The 17,810-nt window shown below is 39.7% G+C and overlaps 1 long non-coding RNA gene across 1 annotated transcript; it reads right to left on the bottom strand.

The window, feature by feature from the left end:
• Nucleotides 1-7,734: 7,734 nt before the first annotated feature.
• LOC135444829 (uncharacterized) lies at nt 7,735-17,223 on the bottom strand. Its single transcript, XR_010439296.1, has 4 exons — nt 17,096-17,223; nt 11,132-11,261; nt 8,528-8,613; nt 7,735-8,383 (listed from the first exon to the last, which is right to left on the bottom strand). It is a non-coding gene; the product is annotated as an uncharacterized LOC135444829 (long non-coding RNA).
• Nucleotides 17,224-17,810: the final 587 nt, after the last annotated feature.

Below are 17,810 nucleotides of genomic sequence, written 5' to 3'. Positions count from 1 at the left end.
AGGTTCTGTGCACTCATTCTCTTAAAGGCTGCCACCACTGTAGCGTGGATGGCAAATGGGAAGAGGCAAAGGTTACCTAATGTGGTGCCAGTACTGAAAGAAAACCTTAATAGTTTCTCTTTGGTGCTCCTTCTCCTTGTTACACATAGGGCTCACTTCTCAGGGTGCAAATTACGTCAGTTTAAAAGTGTTATGGAAGTATTCCGTACTGAAGGTGGCCAGTCTTTTCAGTATTAATGTTCAAATAGGGAGTGAGTCCTTCTTAACAATACTACTGGAAAATACTACCTGATTTTTAAAAGGATTTTCTCCTTTCCAATTTATTATTTCCATTGTAAAGCAGACTTGAACATTTGTTGTTTAACTCCCACTGAGTTCCTAGGCCGCTGCTCTAGCAAGGGCATCTTGTCAAATCTGTGATAAAAACATGACTACTTTATCAGGGTAAAACCTTACCTACTTCATAAAATTAATTTAATATTAGGTCTCAGGTAGGCTGAGTTAAAAAAAAAAAAAAAAAAAAAAAAAAGAAAAAAAAAAAAAAGGTCTACTGCAAAATAATTTGTCTTGTTTGATCTTTTCACTATTTCAGCTCTTTTTCCTTTTGTCAGTTCTCCAGCCCCAGGTGGTAAATCAGGGAAATGCTGCTGCACATCACCTGTGAGGAGCTGAAGAGCTGTTACAAACACAAACTTGTGGTCCTGCTCCTACGTGTAGTCCTGTTTACTGTTTCACTTCTGCCTGAAGTTTTGTTGTGGATGGAGGGTTTGTTTGTAAATTCTTTTGGAGTTTCTCAGCTTGGTGAGTTCTGCAAGGGGTGGGGTGTTCAGTGTGTGAGTGCCAAAGATACTTGGACATGTCCTTCAAATGTTTATTGTCCTGGGCTTCTTGCAGCTGCTTTTATGGTTTTTTTTCCCTATCCCTACTTTTACTGCTCAGTTTTTCCTGATTCATCATAAAATCCAAATGTAATAGTTGTGGAGACTATGCAGAACTATTTACTTATCAATGTAAAGTCCCTTCTTTAAACTGTTTCTTTGTAGAACTTCTTTGGATAAGCTGGCACTGTGTGTACTTCTGAATGAGCCCTTCTGAGCTGACCTCTATTGCTTCCTCTTACTGATAAAATCAGAGGCAACAATCAGTAAGCACTAAGCCAGTGCAAATTGAAGACATTCTTTTACTGTTTTATTTTCCCTTCCATCCCAGCTCTTAAGTTTTCATACCACCACTGCATGTCCTTTGTGTGATCTGAAGCAGAAAATAGATAAAGATCCAGGGAAAATAGCTGCACACATGACATGACAGACATTGAAAGAGCATGCATTGCACAGGCTAAAAAATATTAGCAACACATACATTCATGCTGACCTTTTCCTTTAATACCAAGATGCTCAAAAAACTGAGAAAGCATACTGAGAAATAAACCAGTTCTTGTTAACTTCACCCTCATTATTAAAAAAAAAAATTAAAAAAAAAGCAGCACTTCCAGCCCACTGTCCCACTGTCATTTTCTTGAAATGGAAACACATTATACACAGGAGTACGAATGCATTTTGGAGATTTTAAAAGGCCTGGTACAGGCAAACAGAACTTTTCTCTCCATGATCCAAAGTCTTCTGGAAAACTCATATTAAAATAGCAGACCAAAAGAGCTAAAGTGGTAATGCAATCTATCTGTGTGCTTTGGATCCATCCTTTGGAATGCTCTAGTGAAATAATTCCCTATGAAAATCTACCAAAAAAGAATTAAGACTTTCTTTTTTTTAACTACCTCTATTTATTTCAGGTAAACTACTCCTTTCTGTTCAGCAGACAAGAAATTGTGCTCTGCATGGGGTAGCTGAGGGCTACATGGGTAAACTGAATCTAAGTGTTGTGAATTTTAGCATGTGAACTTAGACCGTACCTCAATTTTGATTGCCCAGAGGAATGCAGATTCTGAAGTGTTGTTCCCAACTTTTCTGTGATACAAGTGAGGCAATTCCACTGGATGCCCTCTGAACAGGGAGTTTCTTAAAGGAGGCCTTAATAAAAGTGGATGTTTTGTTTTTGTTATTTCTCAAGCTCTCCTGGGGAGATACAAAGAGATGTTTCTTTTCCCTTCAATTTCTTTACTTTGGACCTTCTGAAAGTAGGTACTCAAGTTTTGAATTTTAAAAAAGTAGAAAATTAGATGTTGAGAAGGGATAGGACTGGAAACCTGTAGTTATTAAAGAGTCTAGAGTTCAAGAAAAAAAATTAAGGGCACATAAGCATCTCATTCTAGAGTGAGGATGAGGAATTCCTGAGCTATATTTGGAGCTAGGTGCAGCATAATCATATCAGATAATGTTCCCCGGAATTAAGTTCTGCTGAAGGACAGGACTTGTTTGATGCAGAACCACGTTCTGCATCAGGCTGACCTGTATTTATTGAAAAAACACTGTCCCCATGCAGTGCTGTAGCTGCACATCTCTGTTGGCTCTCCACTGCACAGCTGGTAGGATCTTTCAGTTCATGTTTGAAATCAGAAAGATAAGTCTTAACAAGCTTAAACAGACACTTAAAAATCAGTTTCTGAAAATTGTTGTGGAAGCTCTGTTGATAAACTCAATAATCTCCTTTTCATTTTTCATCCTAGGAATGGCCATGGTGAAGAAAACACTTTTTTGAAAGAAAAAAAAAAAAAAAGAACAGAAAATTATAAACCTCATGTAGTATTAAGACAGAGGAACAATTCAATTAAAGCATCTGCCAATTATCTTACCAATCTGATTCTCAGGTTGAATTCATGCCAAGGGTATATGTATTACTTTAACATACAGGATGTTCTGCATTAACTGATCACAATATTTCAAAGTAACTATCCATGAAAAAGGGACAAATAATTCAAAATTAAGTGTCTGTGTAATACAGAAACTGCAGAGACACATCTTTTAAAAGGTCAAACAGACATGATGAGGAAATACCTCATTTGGGAAGTTGTGGTTAAGTGCATTGAATGACAGTCATTATGGAAAATTCTCAGCTGATGCTTATAAACCCAGCCATACTGACATCAGGCCTGTTGAAACCATTCTGTTGCTACAGACTGTTCAGAAGACAAAAAAATATATTGATACATCTGCTCACTAAATAGCTATTTACTACCTTCAAGTACACAGGTCTTTGCTTTGGTAGCAGAGTGTGGGTGTGCTGTTTTCCACAGAAGACAGTGAAGCTGCATTGTTCAGAACTGTCAGGGGGCAAAGAATACTCTGCCACATACATGGGTTGAGTGCCTTTAGTTCCCTCCCCCGTGCATTGGGCACTAACTCAGCTCCATCAGATGCATTTCGTTCTAGGTGTCACTTCTGGCCTCTGTGTATTAGCTCAGGATTATTCCATAAAGAGTTTTACTTCCATGTGAAAATCCTGTGGGTGTCTGAGACCGCTTGATCTTGGATTCAGTGAGAATCTTTGTGCTCACTGTTTCTCTGTAGACTACAGTAGGTCAGGGTTTTAAAGGTCTGGATAAAAGCTTTAATTATCTTACAAATCCATCATCAATAACCTGCTCTTTTTTCTAGCAAAAAAGATCTTTCTTAACACAAGACTGTATTTGGATGCAAATATCTTTTGAGATGCTCTCATGGGACTGTTTTTTCCCAGAAAACACTCAGTGCCTGCAACAGCTTGCATGTACAGATAATATTTTCTTGTTGTATTGAAACAAGGCTGTAAGGGTGCAAATGTGTGTTGGTTGTGAAGAACACCTTGAGCTCATCTTTGGTCTATTTTACACACAAACTTGATCTAGGTAGGTACTGAAGAAATGCTCCTCAGCCTAGAGAAAAACATACCCTCTGCTTTAAGAAAGAATGATCCATATGTGATTTTATGCTAGCACTTCACATGGATATCTATGGACAACATCATTCTTTCCATTGCTGCTGGGTTCCCTTCTCATTCCAGGCTTGGCAAATAACTGAAGGCTTTCAAAATACCAAAGTCCTACATATAACATTTCCCTGTATTCAGAAAACATGTTTTTCCCTCTTCAAAATCAATTTATGTTAGCAAATCCTAAGGTCCTGGCACAATCCTAAAAAACACTCCTTTCCTTCTTCTTTTTTTTTCTCTGTTGGCTGGAGGTTTTGATTTTCTAAACCTTTGGCATTCAGTGCTTTACCAATCTACCTGAAGCTCTCTGTTGATCTGTGCCAAAAGCCCACAATATCCTTTTTTATAGCCTGGTAACTTAGCACCTGGTGTTTATTACCTTCTACAGCCTTGCATGGGAAAAGAGGATTTGTACATTTTTGGAAGACACCAAGTTTTCTGTAGCTTCATATAGCTCTGTTTGTGTGTCTGTATGTACACACACAAATACATCTGTGCTGATAGCCATGCTGTGGCACTACTGTAGCAGCACATCCTTGATCAAGTTCACTCACTGAGCTTGGAATAAGACACTTAGTGGAGAAGTTGTACAATTCTCCACCACTTCATCTGCGTTGGCAGGAGGAAGTTTGCTTTTATGAAATAAAATGGTGGCCATAAAATGGGAGCTTTAATTTTTAGGCCAGCTGATGATCTTCACAATTTTGTTTCTTTTTGTTGTTATAGTGTTTGTTCTTGAGAGGAAAAGGATATGTGAAACACATTCATACGTGAAACACTTTCCATTGCTGTGAAAGTGCTTCATATATGAATGCATGTGTTCTTTATGTGATGATTTCTGCCTGATAATAATTTGCAGAACACACCACATGTTGCAAATGCAGCTTTCCAGTATCTCTGTTGATAATTCTCAGTTAAAGAACAGAGCCCAGAATTCTGTGTTTCAAAACGTTTTCGGTTTTCTTTCATTTTTTCTTTGTAAAATCAAAAATGCTTTGCAGTTTCTTCCTGCTTTGGAGCCAATTCTTTTCAGGCTTTCTGCTATCTCAGCAAACCTTACATTTGCTTTTTCAAGTGGACTGTTTAGACATGCAACAAGTTACAGATTTCAGTCCTCTGCACACAGCAAAACTACTCCACATTTCTCATTGTTGGTACCATGACATGCTAGACTTATCCACTCTCATAGTCCTCGCTTAAGCTCTTAAACTTGTCAACTGTTTCCAGATTTTTAACTTTTTTTTAATCCTGGTTCCAGCTGTAAAGTAGGTCATTCAGAGTTAGAATAAGATTAAGTTTTTCAGATCTTATTCCCAAAATATGTCACTTAGTATCAACTGAAACTATTTTGAGCACTTCCAAAAGCTAAAACTATGCAGAATAATCAAATATATAATTTGAAAAATCTTTTCTTTTCTTTTTAAAAATTCTTTCCAATAACTTAATTACCTCTAAGTAAATGTTGAATCTAGATGTAAACTTGAATTAGTGGTGAGTACTGCTTTTATAATTTCTATTGTCAAGGAAAAAATATGCTTCGGATGTTTTAAAAAGATCAAAAAAAAAAAACCAAAAAAACCTGTGAACCATCCTAGTTCTGGTGCTGAAGACTGTACACTTATCTCAGTTTTGGGATCATTCCTTTTTCTGTTCTCTCGGTCAAGAATTGGACACATTTGTCATATGACGATCTGCACAAGGGCAAATATAATGCAGTATTATATGCAAGATGTGGGTACAGGGGTAGTGACTATATGGGAATATCTGCGAGCTGCACCTCATTTCCAGGTTGCTGTCTTGCTGTCTTTTTTAACTGTATACAAATCCACCAGCCCTCCAGATGCTGTCGACCCGGCCTGCCTCTGGAGCGGAAGGGAGGCATGTTCATAAATATGACATGATTTCTAGATGTTATGTAATCTCATGATTTGAGAGCTGAAAATCTGTGCCAACATACGGTCTTTCCTTGTAGAGGGAAAGGAATGTTTTTATGGATAGGAAGATACTTTTACAGTTACACTTGAAATTAACCACCTTGTAGAAATAGACAGGACTATCAGTGGAAGGGCAGAACTCCTTTGAAATTAGCTCTCTGGGAGAATCCTGAATTGTCTTCCAAGATGTGCTTAAACTGTGTTCATTTATCCTAATGATAATTTATGGGATGGATTTAATATTTTTCAGTGCAATGGGACTTTGGGGTTTATAATGCTGAAATAGATCATGCTGTTTTTCTAGCCAAAGAAAGGGGAAGAGGTCAAACGTAAATCTCATCCTCCTCTTAGGGTCTGGAAAACAGTAACAGCAAAAGAAGTATTTGGTTCATTATCATGCTTTTCATAGGAGTGCAATAGTAGAGTGATACTTCTGGAAGTAGCCTATCCATTTTTGGGATGGGAGGGTAAATGATACTTACAGTAAGGGATGCTTCAGCAATACACATACCCAAAACAGCACTGGCAGCAACCTGAATATCCATTCTTACTAAATGTACTAACACAACATCACCTACCATGAAATTAAAATACTTTAACTTCTTCCAGGAAGTAGCAAAAAAGATGGATTTGAGCAGATGCCAGGAGATGTGTAAATAATAACTATGATTACATTGACCTTCCTGCATAATTAAGGCCAAATGAAAAACATGTTTTAGCAATCTGTTCTGAGGATTTAACCCCTGAATATGTAGAGTTGCAGGTCTGTTAATTCAGGCACGTATGATGGGTGAATATCCTGAAACCAAACATATTTAAAAAGATGAAAAGTTTAGCAGCATGGTCGTTCTAGCTCTGTCCCCTTATGTTTTGTCTCCTTCCCTCAGGAGAGTCTGGCACAGTGATCCTGAACACCTGACAGTGTGTTCTGCAGGAATACAGCTCATTGCTGACATATGAGTAGCCCCATTTTTGAGCCTGAGCAGGGAACTCTGCTGAGTCCACATGCATTAAACTGCTGCATGTATTTCTGCAAGATGGGAAACTGAGATGAGCATTCGCAAAAATTACCATTCTGCTTCTTTGTATATAAATAGTTGGTTTAAGTTTCAATTCCTAAATTTATTCCAGAAAAAAAATAAATCCTAACTACCCCATTTCTGCCGAGGCAGAATTGCCCAGCATTCAGCACTGCTGAGTAGCTTAATGATAACCATAAACCTATGCCTTGGAAAAGCCATTACCTTATCTAGGTTCCAGTTTCTAGGGATGCTCAGAGTAAAATTATTCCCCAAAAAAGGAGTAAGAAGGAAGTCGCAACTTGCCTGTATCATGCCAGTATTCAGGTGTTTCGAACCTTTAAATTTGGCAAGGTAGATGTCAACTTCAGCTCTCTCGTTAGAGCTGGAATAGATTTATTTCCTCCCTTTTATGCTAGTCTACTAAACACTGTAGGATTTCTTTGGGGGTAAGGTTGAAATCCAAGTTGCCCTGGTGAGCTCTGAAGCCACCAGGCTCTCACTGATCTGCTGAATTTACCTGTGCCTGTGGCCACATGGACTGTGATTGTCTCATCTGCCAAACAGGGCCTGCAGTGGTGAGCCATGTGCATTGACAAGGCTGAGCATTTAACATCTGTAAGTGTTGAATTCAAAAGCAGGCTTTTACACCTTATAAAGGCAGTGATCAAATTATGTATGGAGATCTTTAAGCATAAACCAAGGGCAACGTATGATACTGGATGAGGAGCTACTGATTTATTGGTATTAAATTTAATAAGCAAAATCCACTTCTTATACACTTCTATGCTTCTTAAATCTAGAAGAACATCTTTGAAGTCCACTGCCTGTTATTTGACATTATAATGTGCTTGGGCACATAACTGCAAGGAAAGAGCCATTACCATTGACCAGCTTTCATACTTATCCAAAGATGTAACAGAATTGATTCACTATTTTCTTTTCAAAATGAGAAAATGTAATAGATTATCACAGCTTCTCTCCTCAGTAACAAGAATGTCATCCATAGTCTTTATGGAATAATACTGAGCTTGGAGAAAAGCTTACAACTTCAATAGGTCTTTACAGAATCCCAGGAGCATACAATATTCATGCTTTAAAGAGCTTGTCACAGTTCTCCTTTTACTTATGTAAACAGAAAAAAAACAAAAGTTTAAACTGTAGTCACAAACTCTGTTGTATGCAGATCCCAACAGAGGATTATTTTTACTGGTTCTTTAACTTTTTTCCCCTACATAAAAGCTGTCTGCATGGAGGTGACAGGAAACATTCCCTATCTCTGCAAAGATATGAGAAGAGAATTTTAAAGATAGCAGTAACTATGAAGTTTTGCTTACTTTGGCATTTCAAACTGTGTGTGCCTCTGATTTAGCTGAAAATGAAGAAGTCTGAAGCAGACTAAAGTCTCCTCAATTAGAGTGTCCTCATTCTGTTTTTCACAGGGAGATAGATATAAGCTTCTGGATCAAAGCCCAGCTACTTTTGTGTGTATTGCAGCTGACCAACCTCTGGATTGCCAACGCTTTTTCATTAATCCCAGCCATATCCACACAGCCAAGGTCTGCCCTGTAAATTGAAGACACTCACTCACAATTCATCATTAGCACAAGAGGTTGGAAGTGCCTGTTTGCTATGAAAAACTGCAGTTAATATGTTGTACCCCATTTATATGTCTATCTGCTTTTAATTTCATGAGGAAGGGAATATTACCTGTGGCAGTAATGTCTGCAGAAGTTTCTGGAGCCACTTTTTTCCTTCAGGTGTCCCCCAACACACCCTGGTGGGCAGCAATCCATCTGCAAAGCAACATGCATTCAGTGGATGTGCTTGTCCCCAGCAGAGTTCCAGGAGCTCAAAGAGACAACTCAGGGTGACTAAAGGAGTGTCAGCTTTCCAAAGTGCTCTCTAACTAAAACAAAACAAAAATAAGAGTATGGTTTTCTTTCACCCCAAGGATTCTGCCTGGGTAAGCCTGGTCCCATGCACAGCTGAAGTCATCCCCAGCACTGTGTCAAAACCCCCTTGCACCCTGCCAGGTGCCCCCAGGTGCTCTCAGACACACACAGGCAGCCCAGCTGTGGGCAGCTTTTGGGCTCTCAACCAGGCAGCCAGGGTGCCCCAAGCACACTGCCCTCAGTCCTGCTCCTGCTCTCTCCCTTAGCTGCAGCAATGCCATAACCTGGGCGCAGGGACAGGGAGGTTAGTTTTTAACCATGCAAGAGTGTTTTTGACTTTTACAGCAGTGTTTCAAGGTGGTTTGACCACACTGGTAAAACCAGTGTTTAGCAGAGCAGCTCCAAGAAGCAAACCATAAATGGGTTGAAAGTAAACAACTTGCCTCTATAATATTTGTGTTCTCCCAGTTTCCTCTAGTGCTGTACCTACATGAGAAAAACACCCCTCAAGCATTGCCAGCAGCCTTGTGAGCTCGCAGCATTCTCATGAGAGGACCCAAGTGTTCCCAAGGCTGTCCCAGGACTATCACCATGTCCTGAATCAGAGCACCTTCTGCTTGTGCATCACCACACACACGCACAGCAGCCCCAGGAACTGCTCTGTGCTGCCTGCCAGCTTTGATGTGAGATAACCACGTTCACCAGGTGGGCAGCACCAGGGCATGGATACTGCAGTGAAGAAAATATGCAGAAACACAGTCAAGATATCCTTTTCCAAGGTGGTTCAGTTAACAAAATCCTCTTTTCTGCTCAGAATTATAAGAATGAATGGCTGTTCCTATACTGTGTAATGACCAGGTCTTGAGCTAACAAACATTGACCCTATGAAATACAATTTTGTTTAATTCAGTTTTGCTAAGGGAGCATCTAGTGGCCTGGGGGATTTTTAAACCCCAGTTCTTTTAGTCTGAGGTAATACTGTTTCTTTGCAATGCATTAGTTGAAAGCCCCATAGTGAGAGAGACCAAAATTATGAGCATGAAAAAATGCTCAAGAGAATCACAAATTAATGTATATACAAACAAAAGAGTAATGATCATTCAACCACAAGAGCTTGGGTTTCAGGGTAAAAATATCGACGTCAGTGCTGGAGAAAGGACAGAAACCCAAGCAGCTAAGCTGGAAAGAGGAAGAAGAAATTAATTTAGCCAAACCTAGTTAAGTGGGAAGGTAAGGTACTTCCCTCAGATGCTCATCCTTGTGAAATAGAAAAACCCTGAAACTTACAGAGCTTTAAATTTCTTCCACCCAGACAGAAAGTGGTAAGTGTTTTGCTGCTGAAGACAAATCACATTTGCAAGCAAGGGTGGAGATAGGGAAGGGAAACACCACATTGTTGCATTCTCCTCATTTAAAGGTCTAGAGGGACGTTGGAGTTTTTTGTTATTCCCATCACAGCAATTGTAAAACCAGTATTATGGATGAGATTTTAGTCATCCATATACGTGCATGTGTTTGTGTACACATATGCTGCTCTCCCAGCACAATCAATCTAAAAATGGTTATTTCAGCCAGGACTGCATTGTTATAGTACACCTTTTAGAAGGACAAGTTTGTAGTTTAACTTCCTATAAGCCATTAAAAGATTTGAGAGAAAAAGAACAAAACAAAATTGAAATGGAACAAACCCATTGATCTGGCTCTTTTAGCAGAGCCCAGAATTAATGAGAAAATCACTTACTGATTGACAGTTTAACAGACCTGAACCTCCCCAACAGTGTCAGCACTGGCATTCTATCCAGGTGTAGAGTAGTAATTATAGTAGTGGAACTGGAGCACAGGGGATTCAATATTGCTTACAAATGTAAGAAACTGTGTTTATACATGGTGCAAAGTTAATAAGTCTGTGCCACTAGGATTGGTATTTGTGCCTGCATTTACCTATTTGAATGAAAAATGTGGTTTTAATGTTTGTGAAATTACAATTTTTCTCCATCGAGGAGCAATTTGAAAGAAAACAACAGATACAAGTCCATATTGTGCATCAGTATACCTGTGTTCTGCTTCCAACAGTCTGTGCTCAACACCAGTTACCTTGAGGTGCTTCAGCTTATTTCACAAAGGTGCTGCTCCTCTGTGTGGGTTTGCATGTGAGCAATCACCCCCCTGGCAGCCCAAGAAGTAGATGACCCACCCCTCAGATTCCCAAACAGAAATCACAGCTGGAAGTAAAACCTTCCATCCCCCTGCCCATCTGTCTTGAGTGAGGGAGGAAGAAGGAGCATGTGTTTCTCAGAGAAACATATTTCCCCTGAGAGTTAGGCTGAGCACATCTTACATATTTCACACCAGGTACTAAAGAGCCCTCATGTAGATAAGAGCTCTGAGTGACTTGCTGGAGGGTTAGGATTTTACTTGCCTGAGTGTAGGAAGGCATCACACCCCATTCCAACCTCCCTGGTCTTCCCCAGTCATCCAGACATTCACTTTTTAAAGCAGCATGCTAAACTAGATTCAGGGGTGTATCTTCAGCAGGTCATGTATCAAGGCTGAAAGCCAAAAGAAGAGAAGGGGAAATCTTCTAAATCTCCCAAAGTGAAGAACCTCCTTCAGGCCCACCAACAGCAGCCTTCACAAAAACACAAACCCAGAACTAAACAATGATCATGATTATGTTTCATGCTTGGAAAAACAATTAGATAAGTGATACTTCTAAGAAAGTAAACTTCTTCTATAAATGCTTGCTACAGACCTAAACACTTTCTGAAATACAGCGGCTTGCAGCTGGAGAAAGAGGATGCCACAACATTTATGTATAATCATTTAGGAATTATGTTAAACAGTTTGATGAGGAGAAAATGCAGTTTTCCTGAATGAAAATTTCTAAAAAACTCACTCACAGATTTTGGAAACAAGACCCATTGTACCAGACATCTCTGATAAGACTAAGAAACTCCAAATTTTCTTATTCTTATGACAACTTGTTCAGCTTCATGGGGTTTAGCAAAAGTCAATACTTTTGCTCAGACAACTTTCATATAGTCTTTATCTCAATTATAAGCTTGATCACAAATCCACTGAAATAAAAAACCCAAACCTCTCCTCATTTTCCAGTGGGACTGAGTTGGATGGAACACTTTATGCAACTGGAACAAATAGCCAAGAAAGAAACGAAAGATTATTAAGGATTTCTTAGGAACAAACTGCAAAACACCATACAGGATTGATTCCTCACCATTAAGGAGTCAGTATAGTTTAGAAATCCAGGGTGCATTTTTTTATCCTGCTGTAGCATTAACTATTCCAAGTTCTTGTATTACTCTGATGTTATTACCCAGCCCAGTCCTTGGAGTGATGCTATCAGGTTCTCTTTTAACTTTGTTTCCCTAGCAAGGGACAGAGGAAGGAGGACAGAGATAGCAACAGAAAGTAAATAACATTAAATGATAATATTAGTAAATACATTTCTTTCCTGTCAATCTCAATACAAACTGGAGCAAGGTGATAAGGAGAGCCACTACTGATTCCCACCATGGCCCTTGCTGCCAGCTGTGGCAGAGAGAGGGAAAGAGCAGATGCCTGCTTGGGAGCAGCAGAGATGGGACAACTGACAGTCGCTTCTCCTTATGATGCACTTAATTGAAAGCAGAGGTTTTCTACTGCAAAGCACATTGACCTACATTTCTCTTCTGACATAGGAGCTTCCTGCTCAGCCTCGAGGTTTGTCACAATTCACTTTTCCCAGCTTGGTAACTGCAGCCAAAGACCCTAGTCAGCAGGGTTTAAGGCAGACTGATATCAGATCCTGCAGATCCTGTTAGTGAAGCCTGCAAGCCTTCCTTTGACCCAGCCTGCTTGCTGATAGAATGAGCACACCATGTTCACCCTCTGCAGGAACTGACACACTGCTTTCTGCATAAAAACAGGGAGCAGACAGACATTGGGCAGATGATCTGTCCCTATGCTTTTAAGACGGTTTAAGTTTAATCTTTGGATTGCTCAGCCACAACTGCCTTTTGGGTGAGAGGGAAGGGAAAAAAGAAAACAAAATTAAAACCTTGAGGAAAAAAACATTTCTTGAAAAAGAAAACTTATTCAAGAAAGGATTTTATTTCTCATTTTGTACAGAGCAGAATCTGATCTTTGGAACATCAGCTATAAAAACAGTCAAAGTACAGCTTGGTCAAGACAAAAATAGAGATGGGTTATGTACATATTTCAAATACATAGTCATATTACATTGCATATCCTTTCAAAGGAAAATGGCTGTGATGGATACATCAGCTACATGAAACTTTCCACTACCAAAATGTAGCATTGAAAGAGTTAACAGGTCTGGCTTTTACATTGTCACAAGGAGCCTTCATTGCTAGAATCCCACTGAGATGAATGAAGGCAGCTTATGTCTAGTGTTATTGTTTCCATGTGTTTGGCTCCAGACTCAAGCCAGCATTCCTCTCAGTTTATACTTGAAAGGTTATCTTCACAACCAGAAGAGACAGAAACTTTCTGTAAATATATGTATGTGTAAAGAGGAGGGCAAATACAGGTTAACTCCACTTATTCAGTTCCAGCTTTCCTGAATTAATGTTTTGATAGTTATAGCAAAAATAATTTTGTTTACAGAAGCTTCTGATTATCAGAATGACAGAGATGTCCCTTACAGCCCATTTGGTCTGTTTTAAATAGACAGGGTGACCTGATCAATACTAACACAATTTTATCTTGTGGTTGATAATTTCTAGTCTTTTAGGCTTAACAATAAAGTAGCAGCCAAAAAAGAACACAGCAAAATTGCGAATGGAAGAAACAAAATCTGAGCATATTTTTAAAAGGGAAAGGCAAACAATCTGCCTTTTGGTAAACTAAAATACAGTCCTTGTAACAATAGTGCTCCAGAAGGAAAATGTCTGCAAAGACTAGAAGTATTTCAGTTGTCTCTAGTTTCACCATGTGAGTCCTGCAAAAGTCTGTTTGATTTTTTCCCCACTTTCTCCACCAGTAATCTAACACTGAACTTTCAACATGGAAGAGTATCTGTAATTGTGTATTACCTGTGCTTCTCTGGGGACAAGAGGGAATCAGAAACAGCTCATGCAGATCAGTATTTTACCCTACCTTGAAAATTATTCTTCTCTGACTGACAGGATTTAGATAATTATGAAAGTATTTTTCTTTGGGAACACTCAAAGTGTTTCCAGCAATATCTATTTTTGGGGTTTTTTTGCTGAATCTAGAATTCTTCTGATACAGAGTCTCATATATATATATGCCCTAGCTATAACACTGTGTGGTTCTAATTTCTGCATTAGTAGGTAATAGATCAGCATTTTTCTTCTTTAGAACATGAGATTTTCATTTAATTTTAAAACTGATCTATGAGGATATCATTCCACAGACTATTTTATTAGACATCTGGCAAAAAAGAAGGTAATATATTGATGTAGGGTCATGTAGTGCCCTAACTTCTAGGCTCCCCTCCCTTCTCTTAAGGTAGTAAGAACCTTGTACAGAGAGCCATCAGAGCCTTATGCAGGGACTTCAATTCCAACCTTGACGTGAGCTTGCAGTATCTTGCCAACAAGAGGCCTCTGAGAGCTTAACACTGCCATGAGAAAATATGGCTTTAGGAGGAATTTCAGATGTCTGTATATGGTCCCTGGGAGCTCAGAGAATCACATCCACAAAAGCAAGTCTGAGACTGGGATGCAGACCTGTAAAACAACTGGAACTGGTAAACAGGACTATGTCTTAAACTTGGTCATCTTTAGCAGTAGCTCCAGAACTGGACTTTAGTACTTCTATTCTGTGGAAGGTCCTTCTTTAGGCACCTTAGTCCAAAGTTGAAGACAAGATATCATTATTCATGTGCCCAACAGCAAAAGCAGAGGCTCCCTGAGGGGGTCTGTGGCCCCCCAAAATTAATTACCCAGATAAATTAGGCTGAGGTAGATAACTAGGGAAATACAACTTTCTGTAGGCACCAAATGTTCCCAGAAGAAGCAATAAATCTCTTAAATATATAAAATAAAGACCTAACTAATACACATGGGGTTTTTCCTGTAAAATTCTCTTTTTTATGGACTTCTGGTTTCCACCATGGAATTTGCCAAACAGCCAGAGGCAAGGTAAATTTTAAATGTACAAATGCTCTACAAAACCATTGCTGAAGGAGGTGTTTGGCCACCCCAGTACTGAAAGCAGTGAGTCCATTTCTCTTTCAGCCTGAAGCAGCCAGAGTGCTACACTACTTGACACCCCAAATGCACAAATATGGTGTATAAAAAGCTGTTCCTCTATTCTTCTTCATCCCATGGGATTTGCATAGCACTCACCAGCACAGCCACTCAGATCCATTAGCAAAGGCAGACCTCTGTTGTGAGTGAGACATGCTTTAGAAGCTCAGTGAAAGTGGAAGCTATTTCTGTCCAAAACTTCACCAGTTTGTCATTACAGACAATGCCATTTGCTGAGGTTTGAAAGCCTGCAAGGTCTGAGCAGCGGATGCAGATGAGGTGCTCCAAAGAAAACAAGCCAACACCTATGGGGACAGAGTGACCTGGAGAAGCCCCTCCTTTCAGTTATTGTTATGGTGGCATATTGCTTGAGCAACCTTAATTGCCTCCTAATGAAGGTTTACCTTGATGGGTGAAGCAGGAGTGAACAGGATTGTGGAATTTTTTTAAGAGAGACTGAAAAAACAGGCTGCAATCAAATTCCTACCATTACTTAATGAAAACAGAAGTAATGAGGTTAAAGCAACAGAGAAAAAAATTGAGACCTCATTTGCAGAGTTACACAAAGGTGCATTTTGTTATAGTGAGTTGTGCAAACATTTCAATCAAAAAATATAGAGGTTTAGACTACATACATTTGCAATTTGCTCCCAGGACAAGTTTGAGATGCAGGTTGGACTAAATTCCCTCTTTCTTTTATCTAGGTCTCTATCAATTTTTCTTTATGCACATCATCCTCCTGTCCTTGAATGACCCAAGAAAAACTATAGAAGTTCTTTGGACTATTTTATGACCCAGCTTTACTCTTTTGTTTCCATGATCATTCCTTCTCAATCCTCTGGGACCACAAACTATCTCTCTTGACTGCAGAAAGAATTTAATAAGAGCCAAATTTTTGATTTTAGTTGCATCTACTCATCCCCAGTCTAATAAACAGCACTATGTGAGTGAAATAGTAATTAGATAACACTGCTGAGGTTAAGTGTGAAGGGAAGAGTTCAGTCCCTCTCACACTCTTAGGGCTCAGGTTCTCCTTTATGGCTACATATCAAACAATATTATACTCCCAATGGAATGGGGAGGGTGGTAACCTTCCCTGGGATGCAGGGTTGGAGCTCTTCTGGCTGCTGGGTGGGGAATGCAGTGGCTTGGCAGCATGGAGCCAACCCAGCACCAGTTTCAGCCCCACAACTTCCACAAATATCAGCAAATTTATCCCTTAAGATCCCAAGTTTGAGAGGATCTATTTCAGCAGGAAGAAACTCACAGCAGAAATACATGCAAGGATGAAAATAACATCTGGAGGGAGGAGAAGAGATTATGAGCAGGTAGTTGCCTGAATACGTAAGAATCTCTATTATGCTTTTCCTTATATTCTTATATTAGTTTGGTCCTGTGCAGGGCCAACCTGAGAGGTGAGGCACAGTCACTGACACCAAAAGAATTAAGATGTTCCTGAGCACTGCCCCCTGAGAGATGTCCACAGCAATGAAGGGTAACAAAAGGCAGAAAATCAGGTTGCTCTGTCTCAGTGGATCAAGGAAGAGTGGACTGTTCATAGGGAGAGAGAGGCTTTCCTTATGCACAGAACAACTGCAAAGACAGGATCCATTCCCTCTTGAGGTGTTGGGCAGGAGAAACCAGAGAACCTCATTTCCTTCATAGTAGGATTGCACAACAAACACTTTGGAGGGCTCTCCTCCCCTTTGCTCAGCATTGTGTTAAAGCCATCAGTTTAACAGCTGCAGGGGACACACACGAAGGACAGCCTCAAGCCATCACTGCAGACAGACAGACCAGCCAACATGCTGCATTCATAAAGGCACCAACAGGAAACCAGCCCAGCAAACACTCCACCATGGGGAAAAGAGACCACTTCCAACTTCCAGGGAGGGAACAGGCCACAGAGAGGTTGTGTCATACCTGCACGAAACAATGGGTTCTGTAGAAATGCCCAAAAAACATTTCCAGGTCCCATTGAAGTTGGAAAATCTCTACAAGGCAGCTACATCTATGTTTTCTTCTTTAGCCATACAAATTTTAGGATATTACATTTCATCTTTCAAATCCTAGACACATCTCCATTTAAGAAGGCTTACCCAGGGACCACACACACACACTTTATCCGCACTGTACTACAGACTTACCAGTCCTTATATTATAGATGAACACCCAGATGGTACATTATTTTTTAGGTTTTCTTATGAAGACTGCAAGCAGTTGTCATGAAAGTCTAGTCTTCTTCCTCTGGAAAGGCAGATTTAATTTGTGGCTGCTTCCTTTTAGCTTAAATGACAAAGACAGGCTCTTGGTAGCAGCTGGGAATAAATACTTAAAGATTTAATTACTTTCCCCTTCCCCAACCAAATGAGTACCTAAAACCAGCTGCAATGGAGGTAGTCCTGGGATGGCATGCTGCTGGGACTAGTTTTCAGGTCAAGCAAAATTGTCTAAGCTAATAAAAAGAAAACAGCTAACAAGCTGGGAAAGCAGAAAATAGAAATATATTGTCCTTTTACTTCTTTTGATTGAGCTCTTTATAAGGAATCTGTAGTAGAACTATAGTATTTCCAGGGGAAAAAAAAAAAAAAAGGAATGTTTGTTTAGGTACAATTTAAGATGCCTTGTTTACTATTTGAGATTTATGAATATTTCTATCTAATTTTCTGGACAAATCACAGTTATGAAGAACAGTGTTCCTGACATGCAGGATTTGGGCAAGAAGCTTGTATGGGGTGTCTCTGGGGACTCTGTGTGTGTGCTGTTTGGAGAAATCACATGTGGTTTTGTGTGGAAAGTTCTGGCTATCAACACAGCAGTGCCTACCTGACAGGGACTCAGTGTCTGGGTAACTGCAGCTCT

Source organism: Zonotrichia leucophrys, chromosome 3 (assembly GCF_028769735.1).
Source record: "Zonotrichia leucophrys gambelii isolate GWCS_2022_RI chromosome 3, RI_Zleu_2.0, whole genome shotgun sequence".
NCBI classification, from domain to species: domain Eukaryota; kingdom Metazoa; phylum Chordata; class Aves; order Passeriformes; family Passerellidae; genus Zonotrichia; species Zonotrichia leucophrys.
Note: the sequence above shows the minus strand (reverse complement) of the source record. Positions and strands in the feature narration are given on the sequence as shown.